The 8330-nt window shown below is 39.2% G+C and overlaps 1 non-coding gene across 1 annotated transcript; it reads left to right on the top strand.

Moving 5' to 3' along the window:
* Positions 1-1099: 1099 nt before the first annotated feature.
* On the top strand, positions 1100-1211 carry LOC117522739. The gene has a single exon (XR_004564319.1). It is a non-coding gene; the product is annotated as a U6atac minor spliceosomal RNA (small nuclear RNA).
* The last annotated feature ends 7119 nt before the right edge of the window (positions 1212-8330 follow it).

Raw genomic sequence — 8330 nt, 5'->3', positions numbered from 1 at the left:
CTTTCAGGCTCCTCTTCTCTGGAACCAGCTCCCAAATTCGGATCAGGGAGACAGACACCCTCTCTACTTTTAAGATTAGGCTTAAAACTTTCCTTTTTGCTAAAGCTTATAGTTAGGGCTGGATCAGGTGACCCTGAACCATCCCTTAGTTATGCTGCTATAGACTTAGACTGCTAGGGGGTTCCCATGATGCACTGAGTGTTTCTTTCTCTTTTTGCTCTGTATGCACCACTCTGCATTTAATCATTAGTGATTGATCTCTGCTCCCTCCACAGCATGTCTTTTTCCTGGTTCCCTCCCTCAGCCCCAACCAGCAGAAGACTGCCCCTCCCTGAGCCTGGTTCTGCTGGAGGTTTCTTCCTGTTAAAAGGGAGTTTTTCCTTCCCACTGTCGCCAAGTGCTTGCTCACAGGGGGTCGTTCTGACCGTTGGGGTTTTTACGTAATTATTGTATGGCCTTGCCTTACAATATAAAGCGCCTTGGGGCAACTGTTTGTTGTGATTTGGCGCTATATAAATAAAATTGATTGATTGATTGATTGATTTTCAATTCAAGAGATTTATAGACAACAGTATAATTAAAGCTGGTCACTGGTGTATGTCAACAGAATCATATGTTTTATTTTTGTAAATTGAACAAAACTGGATCTGGTTTGTTAGCTATTTGAAAGTATTATATTTATTTGTGAATGTTAAAATCAGTTTGGGGTTGTAATATACACCATGAAGTAATATAAAGAGGTTAGGACCCTAGGACCAGTGGACCCTCCCCATTACTTCTGGTGAGTTAGCTAGGCTAAAGAGACAACCAGTTAGCAAGTTATATATGATTATCAGCAGCAACAAGCACTGTTAACTAGGCTAAATATCTGTAGCTATATGCTGGCGACATTAAACAGTAGACTGTAAACTGTAACAAGGTACCAAACTAAAGCAGTACAGCACATGGACAAGCTTTGTGAGATACAACCATAGCAGGGAGCTCACTGTAAATGAGCTAGCAAAGGTTTTTCTGCAAAGTCGATGTAAGCGAAGTGAAGAAGTTGAAAACGACTGACAGTACGGACTGTGCAGAGGGTTATTATCGCCAGTCCTGGAAGGTGAGATTTCCAATGTAAGTTAGTACTCCTCTTGACAAGGATCGAATTCTCCCTCGCGGCCTGTTAAACCGAAGGCATTGCTGTCTACTTTAAAGCATTTCAAGCAATGTTTCAGCAGCACAGTGGTGAAGCAGATGGCACTGTGACCTCATAATAACAAGACAGTGGGCTGAATCAAGCCTCAGGGCTTTCTCACACGAATCTGCATATTACTCTGACATAGGTTCCCTTTGGAGTCCGAAATAGTAGATGCAAATTGGTTTAACTGGTGAATCTGCATGGATCTTAGGTGTGTGAATGGGTTGCTGTCTGTGTGTTAGCCCTGTGATGGACTTTTGAACAGCTCAAAGTCTATGCTGGAATACAGTCAAACATGTGACCAACTCCAGTTCTGTGGCCCTTAACCTGCTGAAGGGTAGTTCATTTAATCTTCTGGATTTCACTGAAAGATTCCCACCAGAACATTAATGCACCCTCCAGACAGCTTAAGAACAATTCATAAGTTGAATTACATGATTTGCCAACATGAAATGATTGGACCAATGGATTGACTGCCTGACCTTTTTTTTAAATTGCCGGAAGTCAGTTTTCTAAATTGATAGCATAGAACCACATTTTAAAACAATTTGCCAAGCTTGAGAAATAGCTGGAGCATAGCGTTTCCACAATTTGTAATAAATAGGAAACAGTCAAAACACATATCAGGTTTGTTCAGTTGTGGCAGCATGGGAGAACTATGGCGCCGCTTTAGGTAATGGATGGTAACCATCTCAGCCATTCCCACTTCTCTAAAGTAGCCATCTATCTGCCTCAGTGGGGTGAAATGTGGGCATATGGTCTTTTCCAGCTGCTGGTGTCCTCAGAAACATATAGCCAAAAATGTTGTTGCTGATGTTCCCTCATTGTGCTCGCTAAGCAACCATTTGTTCGACACAAAGAAGAGAGTAACTACTAAAGACATCCAGTCATCTGCGTTGGTCACTGGTTAGTGTCCACGTATCACAACCATATGGCAAGACAGGAAGCACCAGGACCTCAAAGATTTTCAACCTTCATTCTCCTGAAAAGGTGTTGGCATCGCCAAACACCTGTATCTATAGCAACAGCATGACTCCATAAGGTCTTCCCAGGCAACTGTTGATCTCAGTGGCTGAAGACCCAGAGACATGAATGTACTGCTAAGTAAATGTCTCTTCAGTTTTGACACTTTCACTGCATGAAGATGGACTTCTGAAGGCCAAATCCAGGAAGTCACTGAAAGCATGAATATCAGGGTATCCACTGATTCCACAAACATCACAGCATTGGTCGCAAAGTCAAGGTCAGCTAACCTTTCCTCGCAACCAAAGGCACTTAAGCAACTAGTTTCCAGAGGTCTACCCAACATCCAGTTCATGCAAGCATTGGACAATGTATGAACCAGAAAACATCCCTGATGGACACCATTAATCACTGGGAAAAAGTCAAAGGTTCTGCCCCCACTCAGTACAGCACTATCGGCGACCTGTGTATTGGCCGGCTATAATGTCCAGCAACTTCTTGGGGATCGTGCACATTCTCTAGATGTCCCAGGGAGCAGTCTGGTCAACCAAAACAAGCACTCTGTGAAAATCAACAGAGGCTGCAAAGAAGCAATATATATTCAGATACATCATGAATAAATCTACAGAGACTGGCTCACTGTGGTCGGTTAAATCTTTGATTTTTCCTCAGGGATGGTGCTGACAGGCACCTCCCTGGGACAGGGTTCCTTTGGAGACTAGTGATCAAATATTTCAAGTGGACCTGCTGGAACATGGGACTAACCCCATCAATCCAGAGCACTGTAATGATTAAGACTGTGTTCAAACACCCAATCCTGCGCTGCTCCTCAATTCCACAGCCAGCAGCTTTTGGAGTGCCTATTATGATTGTGAACGCAGGGATAAACACACTGAAGGGGAACTCTCATTTGATTATGTTTTAATCATTTTTTAAGTCCCCGCTTTCTGTTCTTTCTCTCCAACTGCACTGTTACGTGGTTTGCAAAAGCCATCAGTCTTGATGACTCATTGTACTATCATTAAAAGTGAGCCAAGAGCTCTTTGTGAAGGCACCAGAAATCTGTCTAAACTGGTCTCTGCATTGGTTCAGGTAGCTTGTGAATTTAAATATATATATATATGGACGTTATAACAGCATCACATTTTGTTTGCAAATGCTTTTCTGAATGATAGACAATCTACAGTGTCTCATTAGCCCAGTTGGTTGTGGAAATGTCATGGAAAATGTTGTTTTCTGATTATATTTACGATTACCCTAACCATGACCTTTAACCAATCTGTTGCTACAAACGTTATCTGGAGACATTTATTCAAGGAAGACTGCTACAAAATTTGGTGAAAATCTGCTCACCTGTTTTCGAGTTATTTTGTACGCACAAGCACACACGAGAAATTACAATAACGGTACGGTACAGCGCGCTATTAAAAAAATAAAATCATGCAATGTTAAAGAAAGTGATAAAGTATTACATAAAAGGGGAAAAAAAGAGGTGAAAGGGGGAAAAAATACCACATAGATCTGCATAAAAATACATCCAACTTTTTGCTGTCCAAAACATCCGAGAAAAATCTTTCAAATCTATCCATGTCTTTTTAAGATATCCTAACTGCAGCTGCATATACAAAAAGGGTAATCACATATAGTCTAAATAACACATCTCTTTACTATTGACTTGCCTATATAAATATATATATTTTTTTTCAATTAACTTGGCGTTGCAAAGTTTTCAGCGTGCTATCAACAAGTTATTCTGTGGTCGAATTAGTTGAAGCCGTCTGTGGCAATTGTATTGTTCTAATACTGCATGGCGGTTCCACTTCTGAATATTCAGGAATGATTTCTTTGGCATCAACTCTGCGGAATGTGGTGGAGAGTTTAGAATAAAATGACTGCTGTAATAAATATCAAGCCAAAGTTTCAGTTCATGGATGAATTTGGCTTTGTATGATGTGGCTGTATGGCTCTAAATAATATTTACATGATTAAGTTCTCTGAAGGATTCTCTGTGCCAGCAGAGAGAACGAGTCGTTAAACAGCTTAAAATCAGAGCTGAACATATCTGTATGGACTAAAGCCATTGTCGATTCCTGCAGTGCGTTCTGATCTTTCAACATTCAGCCAGTCTCCAACTTTGCCTTTTATGAATGTAGAACCTGGGAGGTACATTTTCATCTCATCTCGGTACTTTCAAGATAGCTCTGCTTCCTATGTTCAAACTGTGCTTTTTTTGCAGCTCAGGCCGACTTGGCACCGCTGTAATTAAGACCGAAAATGTTCAGACCGGAATCAGAAGAAAAGGCTCATAAAGCACCGCTGAATCCAGACATTTGCCAGCAGCCGGCTCACTTACACACTTAATTCATATTCCTTTTGTTCCGCACCAGTCTCACGGAGCTGGAGGCAGCTGAAGCCTTTTGGGTCGAGTGACAGTATGACAGATATTAAATAGACCATTGTGGTATCACTGCGTGGTCACTGAAGGCTTCACACAGTTAACAATTTGGAATTAAACCAGGGATAAGTTGCGCCAGCATGTCTCAAGAAATTTCAATATGTGTTATGATAAAGATGTTTGGAATTCATGGTTACTACATCAATTTTATACTATTCCTTTCCCAGAAACAGTCACACTGAGGTATGTAAGTAAGTAAGGACTGGCCAAACCAGCACAGACCAACATGATGTTGGTTTACACTGGTTTTCTGTGAATCTAAAACTAACTGAATTTATATGTAATGGCTGAATAGATCTTTGTCATTTGATTTGTGGTTTATATTAGGGATAGACCGATAATCAGTTGGGCCAATAATCGGCATCGGCCGATAATCCATCTAGGTGTTCTGTAGGGATAGACTGATAATTGGGTGCGCCAATCGATATCGGCCAATAATCCCTCTGGGTGCTCTGTAGGGATAGACCGATTATTGGCCAGGGCTGATAAGTGGCCTGGCCGATAATCGGCTGATGTCGATATTGGCCTGGGCGATAATCAGCCAATTATCGGCTTAGCCAATTATCGGTCTATCCCTAGTTTGTATGTCACATGACATGGATTATTTGTACCATTTGTCATTGTGTTCCATTTACCATGCAATTTTAGTACTATTTAATTTTAGTACTATACGATTCGTGCTATTGCACGCTGTGACCACACTAGCGGCTTAGCAGCTTATTGATGCTGCTCATTCTTTTAACACAAAAGAAAAACAATTCCAATATGTCATAAGCTGTCTGGAGGCATTTGCAATATTCGCTGGGATGTCTGTAGTTAAGTAGAACCCCTATTGGATGAGGAGCTCAACAAATTTCTGTCACAAATTTTTGCTGTACTGAGAAAAGCAGACAACAGTGTACACGAAGAAGTCAGAGCACGCCATCAGCTATGGACTACATCTTCAGGATTGTTTTTGAAATACGTGACAATTTTGGATTGAATTGGACTCCTATTTAAAATTCATGTTGGACTGTTTGGAACCTCTTGACATCAAAGGACCAGTGACACACATCAAAATGTAAGTCCTTTTTCTCTTGTTTATAAATTAATAAAATATCAAATGGAATCTATTTTAGCCATTATACTAGCAAAGCGCCCAGCTGTGGCCTGAAGCTCGCACTTAAATCTAAATGCAACAAAATATAAAGCTAACTTTAACTTTAAAACAATTGAATCTAAACTTACCAATCACTTACCAAACCAAAACTTCCCAAACTTACCAAAGCTTACCACGCAGATCAAAGATTAATATAACGTTAGCAGAATTGAAACCAAACTAAAAAGTAAGTGAACATAAACTTAACCAAATATAAAGCTAACTGAATATAAAGCTAACTAAGCATGAAACTAGCTGAATATGAAACCAGCCAAATGTAAAGCTAACTGTCAACCTAATTAACTTTAAAACCAATTGATTCTAAATGCAACCAAATATAGAGCTAACTAGCAGAAACCAAGATTAATATAACATTAGCAGAATTGAAACCAAACTAAAAAGTAAGTGGACATAAACTTAACCAAATATAAAACTAATTGAATATAAAACTAACTGAGCATGAAACTAGCTAAATACAAAGCCAACCAAATATAAAGCTAACTGTCAACCTAATTAACAATTGAATCTAAACTTAACCAACTATAAAGCTTATTAGGCAGAAACAAAGATTAATATCACATTAGCAGAATTGAAACCAAACTAAAAAGTAAGTGAACATAAACTTAACCAAATATAAAGCTAAGTGAATATAAAGCTAACTGAGCATGAAACTATAGTTGAATATAAAGCCGACCAAATGTAAAGCTAATTAACGTTAAAACCAATTGAATCTTTAAATGTATACAAATATAAAGCTTACTAAGCAGAAACAAAGATTAATATAACGTTAGCAGAATTGAAATCAAACTAAAAAGTAAGTGAACATAAACGTAACTAAATATAAAGCTTACTAAGCAGAAACAATTGAAACCAAACTAAAAAGTAAGTGAACATAAACGTAACTAAATATAAAGCTTACTAAGCAGAAACAATTGAAACCAAACTAAAAAGTAAGTGAACATAAACTTAACCAAATATAAAACTAATTGAATATAAAACTAACTGAGCATGAAACTATAGTTGAATATAAAGCCGACCAAATGTAAAGCTAATTAACGTTAAAACCAATTTAATCTTTAAATGTAACCAAATATAAAGCTTACTAAGCAGAAACAAAGATTAATATAACGTTAATCAATCAATCAATCAATCAATTTTTTTTTATATAGCGCCAAATCACAACAAACAGTTGCCCCAAGGCGCTTTATATTGTAAGGCAAGGCCATACAATAATTATGTAAAACCCCAACGGTCAAAACGACCCCCTGTGAGCAAGCACTTGGCTACAGTGGGAAGGAAAAACTCCCTTTTAACAGGAAGAAACCTCCAGCAGAACCAGGCTCAGGGAGGGGCAGTCTTCTGCTGGGACTGGTTGGGGCTGAGTGAGAGAACCAGGAAAAAGACATGCTGTGGAGGGAGCAGAGATCGATCACTAATGATTAAATGCAGAGTGGTGCATACAGAGCAAAAAGAGAAAGAAACAGTGCATCATGGGAACCCCCCAGCAGTCTATGTCTATAGCAGCATAACTAAGGGATGGTTCAGGGTCACCTGATCCAGCCCTAACTATAAGCTTTAGCAAAAAGGAAAGTTTTAAGCCTAATCTTAAAAGTAGAGAGGGTGTCTGTCTCCCTGATCTGACTTGGGAGCTGGTTCCACAGGAGAGGAGCCTGAAAGCTGAAGGCTCTGCCTCCCATTCTACTCTTACAAACCCTAGGAACTACAAGTAAGCCTGCAGTCTGAGAGCGAAGCGCTCTATTGGGTGATATGGTTAACAGAATTGAAACCAAACTAAAAAGTAAGTGAACATAAACTTAACCAAATATAAAGCTAATTGAATATAAAGTTAGCTAAGCATGAAACTATAGTTGAATGTAAAGCCGACCTACGGAACCCGGGAGAGGTCACTTAAAGTGATATTTTTTTCTGCCTATGATCATTTGTGCGCACGTTTTCCTTAATTGAGCCCATGAATTAATAAAACGTGCTCTCAAATGAATGAAACGTGCACGTTTTCCTGACCATGATAATTCGTGCACACGTTTTAATGGCCAAGATAATTTGTGTGCACGTTTTCTTTTAATTGAGCCCTCCAATGAATAAAACAAGCACACCTTTTCCATTAATTGAGCCCTCGAATTAATAAAACGTGCGCACGTTTTAATGGCCATGATAGTTCATGCTCACGTTTTAATGGCCATGATAATTTGTGCACGTTTTCCTTTAATTGAGCCCTCGAATGAATAAAACGTGCGCACGTTTTCCTTTCGTTCAAAATGAACTCCATAATATCACCTAAATTGTCATCCTCACGACGGGGAGATGCTTCGCCCTCAGCATCCTTTTTAATGTGCTTAAACTCCAGATGATAGATATCATGCTGGGTAGGTGGAGTTCTCTGTATGTCCTTGTGTGCCCAAACCATGATGATACACTCTGACCAGATCCATTTCTAATGGGGAAATGTATTACACTGTCTCCTGGTTTGTTGACTAATAGCCAATATTTATGTGTCAAGACAATACTGAGTGCACGTTTTACAAATTATGGCCACGTTTAAATAGATTGTGCCCGTTTTACTCAAACAATGCTTAAAA

The sequence above is a fragment of the Thalassophryne amazonica genome, chromosome 12 (assembly GCF_902500255.1).
Source record: "Thalassophryne amazonica chromosome 12, fThaAma1.1, whole genome shotgun sequence".
Classification (NCBI taxonomy): domain Eukaryota; kingdom Metazoa; phylum Chordata; class Actinopteri; order Batrachoidiformes; family Batrachoididae; genus Thalassophryne; species Thalassophryne amazonica.
The sequence above is the reverse complement of the archived record's forward strand: the minus strand, read 5'-3'. Positions and strand labels throughout refer to the sequence as shown.